The sequence below is a fragment of the Somniosus microcephalus genome, chromosome 12 (assembly GCF_052327205.1).
Source record: "Somniosus microcephalus isolate GS21.2 chromosome 12, FLI_Smic_1.0, whole genome shotgun sequence".
Lineage (NCBI taxonomy): Eukaryota > Metazoa > Chordata > Chondrichthyes > Squaliformes > Somniosidae > Somniosus > Somniosus microcephalus.
The window spans coordinates 128,759,772-128,780,036 of NC_140998.1; the positions used below are offsets into that span (position 1 = coordinate 128,759,772).

Here is a 20,265-nt window from a genome sequence, read left to right on the forward strand (position 1 = left end):
TGGAGCACAAGTCGTCAGCACGATAGCCGGGATGTTGTCAGGGCCCATAGCCTTTGCCGTATCCAGTGCGCTCAGCTGTTTCTTGATATCACGTGGAGTGAATCGAATTGACTGAAGACTGGCTTCTGTGATGGTGGGACCTCAGGAGGAGGCCAGTATGGATCATCCACTCAACACTTCTGGCTGAAGATGGTTGCAAACGCTTCAGCCTTGACTTTTGCACTCACGTGCTGGGCTCCACCATCATTGAGGATGGGGATATTCATGGAGCCTCCCCCTCCAGTTAGTTGTTTAATGGTCCACCACCATTCACGACTGGATGTGGCAGGACTGCAGAACTTTGATCTGATCTGTTGATTGTGGGATCGCTTAGCCCTGTCTATAGCATGCTGCTTCCGCTTTTTAGCATGCATGTAGTCCTGTGTTGCAGCTTCCCCAGGTTGGCACCTCATTTTTAGGTACGCCTGGTGCTGCTCCTGGCATGCTCTTCTACACTCCTTATTGAACCGGGGTTGGTCCCCTGGCTTAATGGTAATGGTAGAGTGAGGGATATGCCGGGCCATGAGGTTACAGATTGTGGTGGAATACAATTCTGCTGCTGCTGATGGCCCACAGCACCTCATGAATGCCCATTTTTGAGCTGCTAGGTCTGTTCTGAATCTATCCCATTTAGCACAGTGGTAGTGCCACACAACACGATGGAGGGTGTCCTCAGTGTGAAGACGGGACTTCAGCTCCACAATGACTGTGCGGTGGTCACTGCTACCAATACTGTCATGGACAGATGCATCTGCGACAGGTAGATTGGAGCGGACGAGGCCAAGTAGGTTTTTCCCCTCGTGTTGGTTCTCTCAGCACCTGTTGCAGGCCCAGATGGCAGCTATGTCCTTCAGGACTCAGCCAGCTCGGTCAGTAGTGGTGCTACTGAGCCACTCTTGGTGATGGACATTGCAATCCCCCAACCAGAAACATTCTGTGCCCTTGCTACTCTCAGTGCTTCTTCCAATTGGCATTCAACATGGCGGAGTACTGATTCATATAGAAAGTAAAAATGGATAGCACACAGTCCATGATTGGTGTTGAAATAGCAATGGGCAAAGTTGAAAACTTAGGCCTAGAAATTCAGTATCGCCACGTTTGGGGTGCTATAGTCGAGCGTGCGCTAAATTTAGCACCCGGTGCAAATTATCACCACCTTCAGCGAAATTGACTTGCTTCGCCCCAAGAGGTTCTTGGTGCGCTAAAGCAGGTGCTGCACGACTATCCTAAGGTGCTAAGCCGGAGAGGCGAGGCGCTACCACCGAGGGCGGGCACAGCGCAGGTGCGGCCAGTTAGCGATTGCAGGCAGACATGCTGGCGCCGGTCACCTCTTAAAGGGGGAGGGTCGATTTGGCTTGCAGCCACGCCCTGCACATTGGAGCCCTGATTCTCGGCCCGGACAGACCTGCTGCGACATTGTAACGCCTAGGACCATGGAGCGGGCCAGGGAGTGAGCGCAACGGTTCAGTGAGGGGGCCCTGAAGGTTCTGGTTGGTGCAGTGGAGCGCAGGTAATCTATCCTGTTTCCGGACAGTGGCAGGAGGCCGCTGCCCAACGAATATCGAAAAGCTTGGAGGGAGGTGGCACACAGAGTGACCTCCAGCAGCATGGTACCTAGGACCCCTGTGCAATGCAGGAAGAAGTTCAATGAGCACCTCACTTTATGGCCAAAGGGTCCTGAAAGCCCCAATGCCCAGCCCTCATCCAACACCTATGGGCCTTTCATGAAACTCACATGCACATTCACCACTTTACACACTGTAAGGGCTATTTGACCATGGGAGGCAGTGCAGCCAAGATCAGGGCTTCACGCTGTAAGGGCTATTCCACCATGGGAGGCAGTGCAGCCAAGATCAGGGCTTCACACTGTAAGGGCTATTCCACCATGGGAGGCAGTGCCACCATGGGAGGCCCTCAAGCTGCCACTGTGAGTAATTCTGAAGGCGAGGAGGAGGAAGAGGAAGCTGGACCATCAGTGCCACCCTCAGCCGAGGCAGCCCAAGGCCATAATGGGGACACGTCTTCCCTGGAGGGGAGCAGGGGGGAAGGGTCTGAGGAGGGTGAAGCTCCGGGGCCCAGCGGGCTGCAGCAACGTGGTTGGGGGGGGGGGGGTGGTAGGGAAGCTCGGTGGCCTTCTCCCTGGAGGGAGAGTCTGGCCTCCAGTCCTGCTACAGTGAGCGCAGAGGAGGTGCGGCTCCTCGTTGAAATGGGCGCCCAGGTGGAGCACAGGCACACTGAGCTCATGGCTGCAGTGGCAAGGATGCCTGACTCCATAGATGTAAGAAGTCACACAACACCAGGTTATAGTCCAACAGCTTTATTTGAAATCACAAGCTTTCGGAGCGCTGCTCCTTCGTCAGGTGAAGTGGAGAAATGCATAAAGACACAACTTAGATAGTCAGAGAATCATGTCAGATGTTTACAGGTAATGTTTCCAACTCCGGCATCTCCACACCATGACTCCATAGAGTCACTGGCAAGGAGTGTACAGGAATTCGGGGCAGCACAGGCAAGGAGTCTGCAGGACTTCGGTGCAGCACCGGCAAGGAGTCTGCAGGACTTTGGTGCAGCACAGGCGGCTTCCACGCAAGTGCTTAGTCGTGCCATGCAGTCAGTAGCTGGTCTGATGCAGACACAGATTAGGGCCACATGAGCACTGACTGCTGCCACCCTCGCTGGATCGGGTAGGATTCGCCGGGGCCCTTGCCGCGCCGCAGCAGGCCAGCAGTCTGTGCTTCAGCAGATTGCTCCGCATGCTTCAGTGCTGCCCCGTGCGAGTGCCAGTGTGTCGTCCGACCAGGGAGTGCCTGTGCTCTGTCAGGATGGCAGCATTCCTGCTGCCAACACTGTCACTCCTCCACTGCAGCTGCCACCACCCGTAGGACAGACTGCTGCCGACCATGCAGAGTTGGAGCAGTCAGCAGCCGGGCGGCCCTCCAGGCCCAGAGCTGGTCCAGGCTGTCCCCCAAGGGCATCTGCCGACTCACTATCTGACACTCAGCAGCCTTCCCCCAGCCTTGCTGCAGCCACTGGGGTCCCATTGCGGAGGAGCTGCAGGGAGGGAAGGGGCCAATCTCGCAAGCGAAGCAGATCACCCTCGCAGGCCAAAAAGGTGTGGCAAAATGCTGTGAATTTTTTTAGTGAAGGCCGAGGATCATGGTCATTTTTGGTTAACTCTTTTGTTCATTGTCTCCAGGTTGTGAGAGCCAGTTATGTGTTTGACTGTTTTTTTGGGGGGTTCTCTGCATTTGATTGTCATACGGGAAGGGCACAGAGTTTGTTAAATAAATAATTGTCTTTATTCAGAATGTGCATGTTTGCTCTTTGAACTATTTGTTGCCTTGACCGGCTCAGGGTTTGCGGAACGATTCCATTCATGTTCTTTCAATGGCACAAGCCATTCCCTCAGAGGGGGCCTAGAACCGACTTGCAATAAGCCGCTGACGGACAGCCCTTGCACTTTGTGCCTCCCTCCCGTCTTGGTGTTCCTCCTCCTCCTGTGGTCCTCCAATGTCTGCTGGCAGTGGCTGAGTCCTGAGGATAGCCAGTTTATGCAGCATACAGCACACTACAACAAAATGGGAGACTCGCTCAGGCGAGTACTGAAGGGCTCCCCCGGAATGGTCCAGACAGCAGAACTGTTGCTTTAGCACGCCGATTGTGTGCTCAATGATGTTCCTGGTTGCTTGATGGCTGTCATTGTATCGTTCTTCAGCAGGGGTGCTGGGCGCACGGAGCGGGGTCATCAGCCAGGTGCACAAAGGATAGCCCTTGTCCTCGAGAAGCCAACCTCCTGGGTGAGCCGGGGCTTCGAAAAGGTCTGCCACAGAAGTCTGGCACAGGATGAAGGCGTCGTGGCTGCTGCCTGGAAAGCGGGCATTGACAGCGAGTATCACCTGTCTGTGGTCACACACCAACTGCACGTTCAACGAATGGAACCCCTTCTGGTTGCGGTAATCCTCGGCATTCTCTTGAGGCGCCCGCAAAGCCACATGCGTGCAGTCAATGGCGCCCTGGACCATGGGGAAGCCCGCTATTCTTGCAAATGCCATTGCGTGCTCTTGCTGCTTGTCCAGGGTCATGGGGAAGGAAATGTACTGACGTCTCCTTTTGAAGAGGGCATTCGTGACTTGGCAGATGCAGCAATGCACCGCGAACTGGGAGACATTGGCAATGTCCCCAGTAGCGGATTGGAAGGAGCCGGTGGCATAGAAGTTGAGAGCCACTGTCACCTTCACTGCCACCGAGAGAGACATCCTGTTCCTCAGCTGAGGCTGCAGATCTGTCTGAAGCAGGTGGCAGAGCTCAGTGACCACCTCCCTTCTGAATCGAAGCCTCCGAATACACTGCTCCTCAGACATGTTGAGGTATGAGAACTGCTGGCGGTATACCCTGGGAGGGTAAGACCTCCTGTGCCAACGCCTGTTGGCCCTCCTCCGTCTGGCCATGATTGGCACTCTCCCTCAGCGTCTCTGAGCCCTCTCAATGCAATGGAGAAACCCAACGTTTCCACCCATTGCAGCCCCCATAATATGTGGCCACTCAAGGCTATGGCACGGAAAAATCAATCCAACTGCAAAGTTCTGGGCTGAAGCCAGAAGTACCTGCGCGAGCGCTGACTCAATGCAGAAAGCTCTCTCCCTTTGTCTCTCTGCAAATCTCTCTCTCTCACACAGGAGTGGTCCAAAAATGGCTACCACTAAGAAGCCTGGAAGAGCCCCCTTTAAATAGCGCCCCCCCCAGCCCCACAGCGACTGGGAACCGTTCCAGTCAACCAGTCACTGGGAGCACCAGGCGGAAAGGGGGGCACCACTGAAGTTCCGGTTCAGGGCGCAACAAGGGCGTTGCACCATGAAATGACGTAAGGATCTGCGCGCGCAGCTGAGTGGGCGTTGCGGTTTTGCGCCGCCGCTAAATGTCCGCTCAATTTCGCGAGAGGCGCAGGTCTCGCCGCGCCCGGGCGCTAGCCGCTTCGTGCCCCACTTATCGCCCTCTTAAGGCGCTAGCGGCTGGCGTTAACAACTGAATTTCTTCCCCTTAGAGTCTTAGAAGATTTGATGCTCAATATGCTCAACCAATACAGAGCAGCGGTCAATAAAACAAATAGAATGTTTAACTATATAGGCAGAAGAAATCACATTGGAATAAGTCCTGATCAAACTGTACAGTGCTCTGGTCAAAAGCACACCTTAAATACCGAGTTCATTTCTGGTCACTGAGACACAAGGAGCCATTCAAGCACTGGTGACAGTACTGTACAGAGAAGAGTCGCAAAGCTGACCCTTGTTCTTAGCAGTTTGAGTTATGAGAAACTTGTCCTTTTCACACTGAAAATCGGGTGTGTGCGGGGTAATTTTATCGAGGTATATGAAATAGTAAACAGTATAGAAAAGGTAAATCTAGAACATTCCTTCAATTTATAATACAGGAGAAGGACAAGAGGGCACAGGTTTAAACTGTTTAAAAGTAAATTTAGGACTAACATCAATAAGTTCTTCTTCACACAAAGTGAACATATGGGATGGACTCCTGGATGGAGTAGTGGAGAATAAAACCCTGGAATAATTTAAGAACCAATTTGATGCTGCATTGAGGCAGGGAGGGGGGGGGGCGGTGGCAGTGACAAGTGCTAATCTGGGTGGGTGAAATAAGATGGGCCAAATGTTCTTCCTCATCCATAATGATTTTGTGATCAATGCCTTGGAGAGCAGCGTGGCTATCAGATTATTGGGTCTGCCTCCGAGAATGCTCTCAGCTCTCATATCCCTGTTGTCAGTCTGTCATCTTGGAGCCAACTTAACCGCTGTAAGATCCTGCTTACCTCTCCTACATCCATCACCAATTAGTCATTGAACAACTGACACGAGCGGGTTTGGGCTTTCACTGAGCAGACAACAGATACCAAGAATTCCACCAAGCAGCACAGCTCACCATAAAATGTGTGAATGCATCGTCACCATGCTTCTCCCTATAGCATGGACACAGATCATACTCCACTCATCAGTGATCCCAACAGTGGCAGGTATGCTGTTCTGAAGCCCACGGTAGCCAGCAAGCCTCAGAGTTTTCAAATCAGTTATGTGTTGGGCATCTGCCCTCAGCATGGTTAAAGGATCTGTGCAGGACACCTTGCAGTAAAGTACCAGAGACCAATGTCGCCTACCATGCTTATGTTTTAGCAACTACTTAATCCAGTTCATCAATTAAGGGTGTTTGGCAAAAAAGGTGTGTCGACCATAAGGCTGACAATTGCACCAAAGGTACTGAGCAATACATAGAGGCCTAAAACCGGCATTTCTGGTGATGATTCATCCATTTTCTGCCACAAATCCATCTTACAACTTGGTGCTGCATATGTCACAACAAGCTCTTCTGCTGAACTGAACTATGAAGGAGAATTTGTTGGACACACTTCTTATTTGACACAAGCTTAACCTGCATTGGGACGTACCTATCAATTCAGTGTGGTCCTGAGTAACTATGGCCAAGCCGAAGCTGTCGTCCACTAGCCCTGACCAGTATCAATATGAATTAGCAATTGGGGCAGACACCCCTTTGAATTTTCAATCAATACCTTTTAGATAAACTCCCGAATCCTGCAAAGTCTTAATGTTGTACGTAAGGGCACTTACCACACTATCTCATGGGTTTACGCATTGTGAGGAACATAGGAACAGGAGTAGGCCATTCAGCCCTTTGAGCCTGTTCCACAAAGCAATTAGTTCATAGCTGATCTGTATCTTAACATCTACCCTTGCGTAACAAAAATCTATCAATTTCAGTTTTGAAATTTTCAATTGACCCCGAGCCTCAACAGCTTTTTGGGGGAGAAAGTTTCAGATTTCCACCACCCTTTATGAGAAGATATGCTTTCTGACATCACCCCTAACTCTAATTTTAAGGTTTTGCCCCCTTGTTCTAAACTCTCCCACCAGAGGAAATAGTTTCTCTCTATCTACCCCATCAACTCCTTTAATCATCATAAACACCTCAAATTACATCATCCCTTAATCTTCTATTCTATGGCAACTTCAATATATTAGTTATCCAGACCAGTCTAACATCAAGAAAACATCCACAAGAAATGTCGCCATTCTTTCAGAAATCCGTGGAACTGACTTCAAGGCTTTCCCTTGCAATGCCATCTAACGTATCACTGATAAAGGCGCCAAATGGTGGCAGTGGATGACCTTGACTCACTCCACCTTCGAGACGTAGGCTCAGTGAGTCTCCCATTAACCCTTGTATGGATTTTGGAACAGCAGTACTTGTCCCAGATAAAATTCAAGATTGGGTCAGACACTTCCATAGTTTCCACTTTCTCCACAATGGGTGCACGATATAACACTTCAAAAGTCTAATGTAGCTCCATGAATGTAAAGTAAATGGATTTTCTGTGAGCCTCTTGTTCTATGATCTCATATAAAGGTACGACCTACATTATATATTTTTGATGAAAGTGAAATGCAACCTTTTCCTTTTGATAGTATCATGGCCCTGCAATGGATGTGATAAACTTGCTGCAAAACCCAAAGGACCATCTTCAGAGCCACTGGTATCAGCGAAGTGCCTCTGCAATTTTTAGTCTTGCCATAGATCCCCCTTCTTTAAATAGGAACACCAAGGTTAAGTGTGTTTCAAATAGAATCCTATTCACAATCCTCAGGAGGGCAGCACTTAGAACCATTACCATTGAAGACCACTGCCATCACACCTACCATCCCAGGTCTGGAGAAACTGAAGACATATAATTAGTGACAGCACCATGGTACACCAATGTGGATTGATCACATAGTGAATTCTTGTCTAAATTCTTCATATCCTATTTCAACCATGGCATCAGATGGAAGTTCAGATCATGTGATCGCAGAGGTAGGAAGCAAATAGTGAAATAATGATCACAGATACCCCCAATGAAAAAGTCATATAACTCCTTGGGGAGGGGCAGCAAGCAAATGGCATGTAAAGTAGACTGAGGAGGGTAATCAGAAAGAACTAAAAAGCCAATATGGGAAAGAATCGGGTACATGTACTGTCACATTTCAATTTGTTTAAAAAAAATATTTTGCGACAGAAAATATTTGGGGACAAAAGTTAGTTTGAAAGTTAAAAGCAAAATGCATTTTTAAAAAAGGTACAGAGATGAAAGGTGGTTTTAAGTGTTAATTTTCCTCAAAGACTGTAAAAAAGACATAGTTTGTCAGCTTGTCTTGGTAATTGAGAAACACCTCACACACATTATGTTGGAAAAAATCTGATCCTAGATGCTTGGCAAAGGTGATCTGGAATGCTTTCCTTTCTGATTGTGAACACAGGGCAATAAAAATAGAGACAGAGACACAAGCAGTCAGTGAGGTCTTCTAACGGAAAGCTGAGTGGGCAAGCTTTGATCAGACTAAGAAGTTTAGGATGCAGAAGGGCAGTTAAGACTTATTTTGGTTCAATCTAATAATAGAACCAACTGATTAGGGGAATGACAGGGTGTTTATGACTTTGTGCTATTAAATGAAGAAAATTGCAGTAATTGATTTAAATGAAAGTGATCGTAACTGTTGCCCTGTATGTTCACTCACTTTGAAATAAAGTAGCTTAACAAGTTGTATGTCTTTCTCTCATCAAGTGTTTCCTGCTTCATATCTAAAAAGATTGAAGAAGCACTATTTCGAAAAGAGCAAGGCAATTCTCCCCGGTGCCAATAGTTAGACCTTAACCAACATCACCAAAACAGATTAGCTGGCCATCGTCACATTGCTCTTTGTGGGAGCTTAATGTGCTGCATTTCCTCCATTACAACAGGGATTACACTTCAAAAGTACTTCATTGGCTGTAAAGTGCTTTGGGACATCCTGAAGTCATGAAAGGTACTATAAAAATGCAAGTTCTTTCTTCTTTCTGACTCTTATGCATTATAGCAATGGCTAGTCCACTGCTGCATTTACTCCATAGTGAGGCAACGGTAAATAACCAACTAGAGGTCCTGAACCATCCATGAGCAACATCATGGGAGATCGACAAGTTTTATATGAAAATGATGCAGACTGACTTCTTACTCTTCAGGAAAATAGCTGGCTGTCTCCACAAATAAAAGAACATTACAGCAATATCTACACAAGCAAGTAATAAATGCTGCACAATTATTGTCAGCAGCTGATGTTTAAAACTGCTAAAGGACCACAGGTCAAAAGTAATCTGAACAAAAGTAATCTGAACAAGTTTCAAATAGGAACATTTAAAATGGGTTTCAAACTACAGTTGGGAAAAAAACCTTTAAGAAAAATGGGTCTGGAAGTTAGTTATATGAAGAGATGTTTTTCTCATACTGCAATAAGGGAATGTATACTCTGCCACTGATATTTAGTTTCCAATAATACTGGGTTTTAACTATACACTTTATGACAATACAATATATAGAAGCTGTCAGTACAGTAAGCCCCACTATCACTTTTCATCTAATCACATTATACACAGTGTTAATTTTAGCTAAACCACGTGATTCCTGAGAAAGAGCCAACCGTTGAGAGCTGTAGACTCCCAGCAGCAAAAACACAGCATTCTGAAAGAGAAAAAGTCACGGAAATGCTTCCAGGATGAAACACTCTGGAGTGTGTTACAGGGCAGAAATATGCCTTGGGTTGAGATGATTTTGATAAGCCACTAAAGCTTTGCCTTCATGTTGCATGACTTCATTTTGCACCTTGCCTGTACTGCACATCATCTTAGGAGTTACAGCGTGTTTGCTCAATTGGAAAGAGTCAATTTTTAATCACAGCTTTCCACAACTTCAGTACAACAAACAAGTCCGCATACATACGGCTCAACTTACATTTTCCATCTAGTTCCTGCAAAATAAATATCACCAGAAGCCACAGCATTTTCTTCTTACCTTAGTTATAAGCTCCACAGACCTACTGACCCTGTTACTACATTAACTCCAGCTCCACTTACAACTAGGTCTTATCCTTCCCACAGCCTGGCTTCATTCTTCCCTTAGTCACTGATTAACTAACCTGCTCATATTGTTTTCACTTGATCAATAGCCACCCTAATCTTGCAAAAGCCGACTAACCTCGCAAAAGCAAACTGTAGCCAGCAACGTTTAATACCCAAGATTAAAACTATTTGCAGCTCTCTCAACTGTAAACAGATTCAAGACAAACATAGTTTCGGTCGGTGGACCAAACCTGGTCCTAATGCGCTGAGCCCTTTTACCTAGAGTCATAGAAACATAAAAGATAGGAGCAGCAGTAGGCCATTCGGCCCCTCGAGCCTGCTCCGCCATTCAATGAGATCATGGCTGATCATCCAAACTCAGTACCCTGTCCCTGCTTTCTCCCGATATCCCTTGATCCCTTTAGCCTTAATATATCTAACTCCTTCTTGAATATATTTAATGAATTGACCTCAACTGCCTTCTGTGGTAGAGAATTCCACAGGTTCACCACTCTCTGGGTGAAGAAATTCCTCCTCATCTCTGTCCCAAATGGCTTACCCCTTATCTTTAGACTGTGACCCCTGGTTCTGGAATCCCCCGCCATCGGGAACATCCTTCCTGCATCTCGTCTGTCTAGTCCTGTTAGAATTTTATAAGTTTCAATGAGATCCCTCTCATTCTTCTAAACTCCAGCAAGTATAAGCCCAATCGACCCAATCTCTCCTCATACATCATTCCTGCCATCCCAGGTATCAGTCTGATGAATCTTCGCTGCACTCCCTCCATGGCAAGAACATCCTTCCTCAGATAAGGCGGCCAAAACTGCACACAATACTCAAGGTGTGGTCTCACCAAGGCCCGGTACAACTGCAGCAAGACTTCCTTGTTCCTGTACTCGAATCCTCTCGCTACGAAGGCTAACATACTATTTGCCTTCTTAACCGCCTGCTGCACCTGCATGCTTACCTTCAGCAATTGGTGCACAAAGACACCCAGGTCTCGTTGCACTTCCCCTTCTCCCAATCTATTGCCGTTCAGATAATAAGCTGCCTTCCTGTTTTTGCCACCAAAGTGGATAACCTCGCATTTATCCACATTATACTGCATCTGCCCAATCACCCAACCTGTCCAAATCATACTGGAGTTTCTCTGCATCCTCCTCACAGCGCACACGCCCACCCAGCTTTGTGTCGTCTGCAAACTTGGAGATATTACATCTAGTTCCCTTGTCTAGATCATTAATATATATTGTGAATAGCTGGGGTCCTAGCACCGATCCCTGTGGTACCCCACTAGCCACTGCCTGCCACTCGGAAAAATAGCCGTTTATTCCAACTCTTTGCTGCCTGTCTGCCAGCCAGTTCTCTATCCAAGTCAGTACCTTACCCCCAATCCCATCTGCTTTAACTTTACACGCTAATCTCTTATGCGGGACCTTATCGAAAGCCTTCTGAAAGTCCAAATACACCACATCCACTGGTTCTCCCTTATCTATTCTACCAGTTACATCCTCAAAAAATTCCAGTAGATTAGTCAAGCACGATTTACCTTTTGTAATCCATGTTGACTTTGTCCGATCCTGTCACTGTTTTCCAAGTGCTCTGCTATTACATCTTTTATAATGGACTCTAGCATTTTCCCCACTACCGATGTCAGGCTTACCGGTCTATAATTCCCCATTTTCTCTCTACCACCTTTTTTGAATAGTGGGGTTACATTAGCTACCCTCCAATCCATGGGAACTGTTCCAGAATCTATAGAATTTTGGAACATGACCAGCAATGCATCTACTATTTCTAGGGCCACTTCCTTAAGTACCATAGGATGTAGATTATCAGGTCCTGGGGATTTATTGGCCTTCAATCCCGTCAATTTCCTTAACACCATTTCCCTACAAATACTGATTACATTCAGTTCCTCCCTCTCGTTAGACCCTATGTTCCCCGACATCTCTGGGAAGTTATTTGTGATCTCCTTTGTGAAGGCAGAACCAAAGTATGTATTTAATTGGTCTGCCATTTCTTTGTTCCCCATTATAAATTCCCCTGATTCTGACTGCAAGGGACCTACGCTTGACTTCACCAATCATTTTCTCTTCACATATCTATAGAAGCTTTTACAGTCAGTTTTTATGTTCCCTGAAAGCTTACTCTCATACTCTATTTTCCCCTCTTAATTAATCCCTCTGTCCTCCTTTGCTGAATCCTAAACTGCTCCCCATCCTCAGGTTTGCTGCTTTTTCTGGCCAATTTATATGTCCTCTCCTTGGATCTTATGCTATCCCTAATTTCCCTTGTTAGCCACGGTTGAGTCAACTTTTTTGTTTTATTTTTATGCCAAACAGGGATGAACAAATTCTGTACTTATTCCATGCGATCTTTAAATGTTTGCCATTGCATATCCACCATCAACCCTTTAAGTAACATTCCCCAATCCATCCTACCCAACTCGCGTCTCATACCATTGTGGTTTCCTTTATTTAAATTCGGGAGCCTAGTCTCTGAGTCAACTACTTCACACTCCATCTTAATGAAGAATTCTATCATATTATGATCGCTCCGCCCCAAGGGGCCTCGCACAACAAGATTGCTAATTAATCCTTTCGTATTACATAATACCCAGTCTAAGATGGCCTGATCTCTAGTTGGTTCCTCGACATATTGGTCCAGGAAACCATCCCGTATACACTCCAGGAATCCCTCCTCCACAGTATTGTCACTAATTTGGTTATCCCAATCTATATATAGATTAAAGTCACCCATGATAACTGCTGTGCCCTTATTGCACGCATCTCTAATTTCCCGTTTAATGCCATCCCCCAACCTTGGCATTACTGTTTGGGGGTCTGTATACAACTCCCACTAACGTTTTCTGCCCCTACTTATTTCTCAGCTCTACCCATACAGATTCCACATCATCAGAGCTAATATCCTTCCTTACTATTGTGTTAATCTCCTCTTTAACTGGCAATGCTACCCCACCTCCTTTTCCTTTTTGCCTGTCTTTCCTGAATATTGAATACCCCTGGATGTTGAGTTCCCAGCCTTGGTCACCCTGGAGTCATGTTTTCATAATCCCAATCATATCATATCCATTTACATCTATTTGCGCATCTAATTCATCCACCTTATTACGAATGCTCCTCGCATTAAGACACAAAGCCTTCAGGCTTGTTTTTTTAACACTCTTAGACCTTTTAGAACTATTATTTACTGTGGCCATGTTTGATTTAAACCCTTGATTTCTCTGCCTGCCACTTTTGCTTTTCTCCTTCCTGTCTTTTGCTTCTATCCTTGTTTCCCATTCCTTTGTCTCCCTGCACAAGTTCCCAACCCCCTGCCATTTTAGTTTAAACCCTCCCCAACAGCACTAGCAAACACTCCCCCTAGGACATTGGTCCCGGTCCTGCCCAGGTGCAAACCGTCCAGTTTGTACTGGTCCCACCTCCCCCAGAACTGGTTCCAATGTCCCAGGAATTTGAATCCCTTCCCTTGCACCATTCCTCTAGCCACGTATTCATCTGAAATATCCTTCTATTTCTACTCTGACTAGCACGTGGCAGTGATAGCAATCCTGAAATTACTACCTCTGAGGTCCTATTTTTTAATTTACTTCCTAACTCTCAAACTACAGAGTTACTTGGTTTTTATACACACACGAGGAAGCACCTGGGTATCCATGTTCAGACACACATGCAAGCACACACACAAATTCTATTTCACACTTTATTCCTCAAGCACTTTGGTCACTAAAAACATAGAAAAAGAGAAAATGTCTCCTTCAATGTGAACTTATAGTCACCCAAAGGGATGCTTTTCCTTGCATTCTGAAGGTTCCGATTCCAATGCTCCAGCAATTAAATCATTGTAGGTAAAGTACTCTGCCACAAGAGGACAGGGGGACAAGATTTTCACAGGGGGACAAGATTGTCACAGGGATATGGGCTTTCTGGGGTTGGGCCTACTCATGTTCCAAGTCTGCCAGTTGAAACAATAAGAATGCACCTACTGGCTGAGACACATTCAGCATGAGGGCAACACAGAAGTGCAGTAACGTCATGGGAACATAGTCAGTGTCACTTTCCACTCTGTCACACACCATCCAGGTTTAGACATATATTGCTGTTCTTTCATTGTCACCAGGTCAAAATGTTGCAACTTCCTACCCAACACGATTGTGCGAGCATCATCACGAAAAGAGCAGCAGTTCAAGAAGGTAGCATGCAACCACCTCGTCAGGGCAACTAGATATGGGCAATGACTGTGGCCTTCCTAACATCGCTCATATCCTAAGAACAAACTTTTAAAAAGCACACAGGCGTGCAACAACATTGCAGGGGAATACAGCTGATAAAGAGCTGAGGTGGCTAATAAGGAGTTATGGCAGCTAATTTAAACACTGAAGGAGGTGAGTTTCAATAACATGCAGTAATATTAATTATTGCAGTTGAAAACCCACTCCATAGTTGTCTGTTATTGTCATTTGTATATGACCAGTACCATTAGAACAAGGCAGCCTGTTACTTAATTAGAATCATAAAATCGTTACAGCACAGTAGGAGGCCATTCAGCCCGTCGAGCCCGTGCTGGATCTCTGCAAGAGCATTTCAGCTAGTCCCACTCCCCCGCCCTTTCTCCATAGCCCTGCAAATTTTTTTCCTTCAGGTACTTATCTAATTCCCTTTTCAAAGCCACAATTGAATCTGCCTCCGCCACCCTTTCAAGCAGGGCATTCCAGATCATAACCACTCGCTGCATAAAAAAGTTTTTCCTCACGTCGCCTTTGGTTCTTCTGCCAATCACCTTGAATCTGTGTCCTCTAGTTCTGGACCTTTCTGCCAATGGCAACAGTTTCTCTCTATCTACTCTGTCTAGACCCCTCATGATTTTGAACACCTCTATCAAATCTCCTCTCAATCTTCTCTGCTCTAAGGAGAACAATCCCAGCCTCCCCAGTCTATCCGGTCCTGGTGTCTTATCTACTTTAAGTACAGCCAGCCGATCTAGTACCTCCTCTTTATCCCATCCAATATTTCAACTACCTCCTCTTATCGCTTTGGCAGCATCTTCTTCCTTGGTAATGACAAATGCAAGGGTAGGAGAACAACCCCAGCTTCTCCAGTCTACCCACATAACTGAAGTCCTTCATCCCTGGAACCATTCTTGTAAATCTTCTGTACCCTCTCTAAGGCCTTCATATCCTTCCTAAAGTACGGTGCTCAGAATTGGACACAATTCTCCAGTCGAAACAGTGTTTTCTAAAGGTTCATCATAACTTCCTTGCTTTTGTACTCTATGCCTCTATTTATGAAGCCCAGGATCCCGTATGCTTTTTAACCACTTTCTCAACCTGTCCTGCCACCTTCAACGATTTGTGCACATATACCCCCAGGTCTCTCTGTTCATGCACCCACTTTAGAATTGTACCCTTTAGTTTATATTGCCTCTCCTCGTTCTTCCTACCAAAATGTATCACAGCACTTTTCTGTGTTAAATTTCATCTGCCACGTGTCCACCCATTCCACCAGCCTGTCTATGTCCTCTTGATGTCTATTATTATCCTCCTCACTGTTCACTATACTTCCAAGTTTTGTGTAGGGACATCGGAAATGCCGGTTTCAGGCATGCCAAGCACATGAGCTGTAAACCAGCATTTCCGATCTGTGAAGAATGCTCTTTACAGATCGGATGCCTGCCCTGGAGAAGGACCTCTGCAGGCGGATAGTTCCGCTTTCTGGAGAACCTCCGCCTGCAGAAAACCCTTAGAAATCTTACGCATGGTAAAAGTAGACGTAAGGCCTGCTTTTACCAGCAGAAGATTTGAAAAAAGTAAAAAAAAACTTTTTTTCCCATTCATTTATCATTTAAAAATACTTTAAAAGGTAAGTTTATTTTTAGCCCATAAAAAACTTTAATTATATTTTTCAAAAAATTAAATTTTTGTTTAAAATATATTTATTGTAATTTCAACTAATTTTAAAAATGTGATGCTTTTTAAATTTTATTTATTGTTTTAAAGTGTTTTTGGGAGCGATCTCCATTCATATATTTGACAGTTCTATCTGTCAAATATATGAAGGGAGATTCCCTTCTCCTATTGGCTCCCCATGGCCCACATGATCCCAGGGACACTTGCAATGGTCCTAGTACTGACCCCTGGGGAACACCACTGTGTGCCTTCCTGCAGTCTGATAAACAACCGTTGACCACTACTCTCTGTTTCCTGTCACTCAGCCATTTTCGTATCCATGCTGCCACTGTCCATTTTATTCCATGGGCTTCAACTTTGCTGGCAAGCCTATTATGTGGCACTTAATCAATCGCCTTTTGGAAGTCCATGTACACCACATCAACCCTCTCTGTTACCTCATCCAAAAACTCAATCAAGTTAGTTAACAAATTTGCCTTTAACAAATCTGTGTTGGCTTTTCTTAATTAATCCATACTTTGTTGAACAAAGGTGTAAATATTTGCAATTATCCAGTCCTCTGGCACCACCTCCGTATCCAAGGAGGATTGGAAGATTATGGCCAGTACCTCCGCAATTTCCACCTTTACTTCCCTCAGCATCCTAGGATGCATCCCATCTGGTCCTGGTGAATTATCTACTTTAAGTACAGCCAGCCTTTCTAGTACCTCCTCTTTAACAATTTTTATTCTATCCAGTATCTCAACTACCTCCTCTTTCACTATGACTTTGGCAGCAGCTTCTTCCTTGGTAAAGACAGATGCAAAGTACTCATCTGGTACTTCAGCCATGCCCTCTGCCTCCATGCTTAGCTCTCTACTTTGGTCCCTAATTGGCCCCACCCCTCTTCTTACTACCCGTTTACTATTTATATTCCCTTTTATGTTACCTGCCAATCTAGTCTCTTATTCTCTCTTTGCCCCTCTTATTTCCTTTTTTACTTCCCCTCTGAACTTTCTATATTCAGCCTGGTTCTCACTTGTATTCTCAAACTGTCATCTGTCATATGCCCCCTTTTACTCTCTATCACTTCCATCATCCAGGGAGCTCTGGCTTTGGTTGCCCTACCATTCCCACTAGTGGGAATGTGACTGTACCTGAACCATCTCCTCTTTAACAGCAGCCCATTGTTCGATTACATTTGCCTGCCAATCTTGGATTCCAATTTACCCGGGCCAGATCCATGCTCAACCTACTGAAATTGGCCTTCCTCCAATTAAGTGTTCTTAATCTAGATTACTCCCTGTCCTTTTCCATAACTAATCTAAACCTTATGATACTGTGATCATTGTTCCCTAAGTGTTCCCCTGCTGACACTTGATCTACTTGACCCACCTCATTCCCCAGAACTAGATTCAACAATGCCTCCTTCCTCGTTGGGCCAGAAATGTACTGATCAAGAAAGTTCTCCTAAACACACTTCAGAAATTCTTTACCCTCACTACCCTTTACACTACATAGGATATATGGCCCAAGTAACATACCATTTGGCCCAACCAGTCCATGCCGCTGTTTATGCTCCACATGAACCTCCTCTATATCTTTCCTCATCTAAATGCATCAGCATAACCCTCTATTCCCTTTTCCCTCATATGCTTGTCTAGCCTCCCCTTAAATGCATCTATACTATTCGCTTCAACCACTCCCTATGGTAGCGAGTTCCACATTCTCACCACTCTTTGGGTAAAGAAGTTTCTTCTGAATTCCCTATTTGATTTCTTGGTGACTATCTTATATTGATGGCCTCTAGTTGTGCTTTTCCCCACAAGTGGAAACATTCTCTCTGTATCCACTCTATCAAAACCTTTCATAATTTTAAGACCTCCATTAGGTCACCCCTCAACCTTCTTTTTTCAAGAGAAAAGAGACCCAGCCTGTTCATCCTTTCCCGATACGTATGCCCTCGCATTTCTGGTATCATCCTTGTAAATCTTCTCTGCACCCTCTCCAGTGCCTCGATATCCTTTTTATAATATGGCGACCAGAACTGTACGCAGTACTCTGTGTGGTCAACCAAAGTTCGATACAGGTTTAGCATAATTTCCCTGCTTTTCAATTCCATGCCCTAGAAATTCAGTGGGCTGCGCCACCAGTTAGTGCCCAAAGAGGGCACTTAGTGAATTTAGCGCCACTGGCCACGCCTCCCGTGAAATTTAGCAGGGCGTTAATGGCGGCGTTAGCCTGTAGCGCTGCGCCGCCACCGATGACGTCATCGGTGTGCGCAGCGCCCCGCTACCGCCCCGATCGCGATATTGGGTCACGCCCCCCGCTGTAACGCCGGTCGCAATCTGCGACCGGTTCAGGGGGGCCGACCTGCGGCGGTAGTGGCGCTAATTATAGGGGAGGTGCGGGACGGCCATTTTTTTTGCTGGCCGCCTGCCAGCACCTCCTCGCGCCGCCGTCCCCGGCCTCCTGAGCACCCCCCCCCCCCCCCGGGAAGTGCCGGCTGTGTCCCAAGAGCCTGGCACCTCTCCTCGGTGCCGGGCTCTTTTGCCGGCACTCGCGATCTCTGATCGCGCTGGTGCAGGCCCCTCTCCTTTAAGAAGGGGAGGAAGGCCTGCAGTACCGCTGCAGCACGTTGCACTGCGATATTCAGTTTCAGCGCCCCAAGAGGGACATGGGGCGCCTCGAACAGCACCCCGCTTCTGTTTGGGGCGCTGAAACTGAATATCGCGCTGGCGCAAGCGGCTCCGTCCGGAGCGGTAATTCCAGCGCCCAGGCGAGCTTGACGCCCCGTGAATTTCTAGGCCCATACCTCTAGAAATAAACCCTAGTGCTTGGTTTGCTTTTTTTTTTTTTAAATGGCCTTGCTAACCTGTGTCGCAACTTTTAGTGATTTGTGTATTTGTACTCCTAGATCCCTTTGTTCCTCTACCCCACCTAGACTCCCACCCTCCAAGTGATAAGTGACCTCCCTATTCTTCCTACCAAAATGTAATACCTCACATTTATCTGTGTTGAACTTAATTTGCCAATTATATGCCCATTCTGCAAGTTTATTAATGTCCTCCTGTAATGTGTTGTAGTCCTCCTCAATATTGACTATCCCACCCTAATTTGGCGTCATCCACAAATTTAGAAATGATATTTTTGATTCCAAAGTCTAAATCGTTAATGTAAATTGTGAACAACAGTGGTCCCAGCACTGATCCTTGTGGAACACCACTACCCACCTTCTGCCACTGTGAATAGCTACCCTTTACTCCTACTCTCTGCTTTCTGTCCTGAAGCCAGCCAGCAATCCATTATGCTACTTGTCCCAACTCCACATTCTGTGACCTTGTTCATCAGACTATTATGGGGTACCTTATCAAAAGCCTTTTGAAAATCCAGATAAATTACATCTACTGCGTTACCATTGTCTACTCTCTCTGTTACCTCTTCAAAAAATTCAATGAGGTTGGTCAAGCAAGACTTTCCCTTTTGAATTCCATGCTGACTATTCATTAGTATATTTTTGGTTTCTAGATGTTCTTCTGTTTTCTCCTTTAGTAGGGATTCCATTATTTTTCCTACCACCGATGTTAATCTGACTGGTCTATAATTCCCTGGATATGTTCTATCCCCCTTCTTAAATATCGGTATTACGTTAGCTATCCGCCAGTCATCTGGCACTTTTCCTTTTACTATTACTATCCCTGTCTATGTTAGGATAGTTGAAGTCCCCCATTATCACTACTCTATAGTTCTTGCACCTCTCTGTAATTTCCCTGCAAATTTGCTCCTCTATATCCTTCCCACTAGTTGCTGACCTATAGAATATATCTGGGAGTGTAATGGCACCTCTATTGTTTCTCAACTCTAACCAAATAGATTCTGTCCTCGACACCTCCAGGACATCCTCTCTCTCCAGCACTGTAATATTCTCCTTAATCAAATCTGCCATCTCCTTTCTTTCCTTCCCTATCTTTCCTGCACACCTTATATCCAGGAACATTTAGTACCCAATCCTGCCCTTTTTGTGAGCCAGGTCTCTGTTATCTCCACAACATCATATTCCCATGTGTCTATTTGCGCCTGCAGCTCACCAAACTTATTTACCACACTTCGAGCGTTTACACACATGCACTGTAAACCTATCTTAGACCTTCTTGTATTCTCTTTTCGTCTGACTCCATCTAATACCTTACTATTTCTTACTCTCGTGCTATCTGTCGCACCCAATCCTTTGTGCACTTTGTTTCTCCTTTCTAATGCTACATCCTGGTGCCCATCCCCCTGCCAACTTACCAAACCCTCCCCAACAGCACTAGCAAACCTCCCCATGAGGATATTGGTCCCGGCTCTGTTAAGGTGCAACCCATCCGGCCTGTACAGGTCCCACCTTC

At 46.0% G+C, this 20,265-nt stretch overlaps 1 protein-coding gene across 19 annotated transcripts in view; it reads right to left on the reverse strand.

Annotated features, from left to right (window-relative positions):
* The window catches only part of LOC147109520 (alpha-(1,6)-fucosyltransferase), a 993,309-nt gene that overhangs the window by 389,660 nt on the left and 583,384 nt on the right, over positions 1-20,265 (reverse strand). The window lies entirely within an intron of this gene.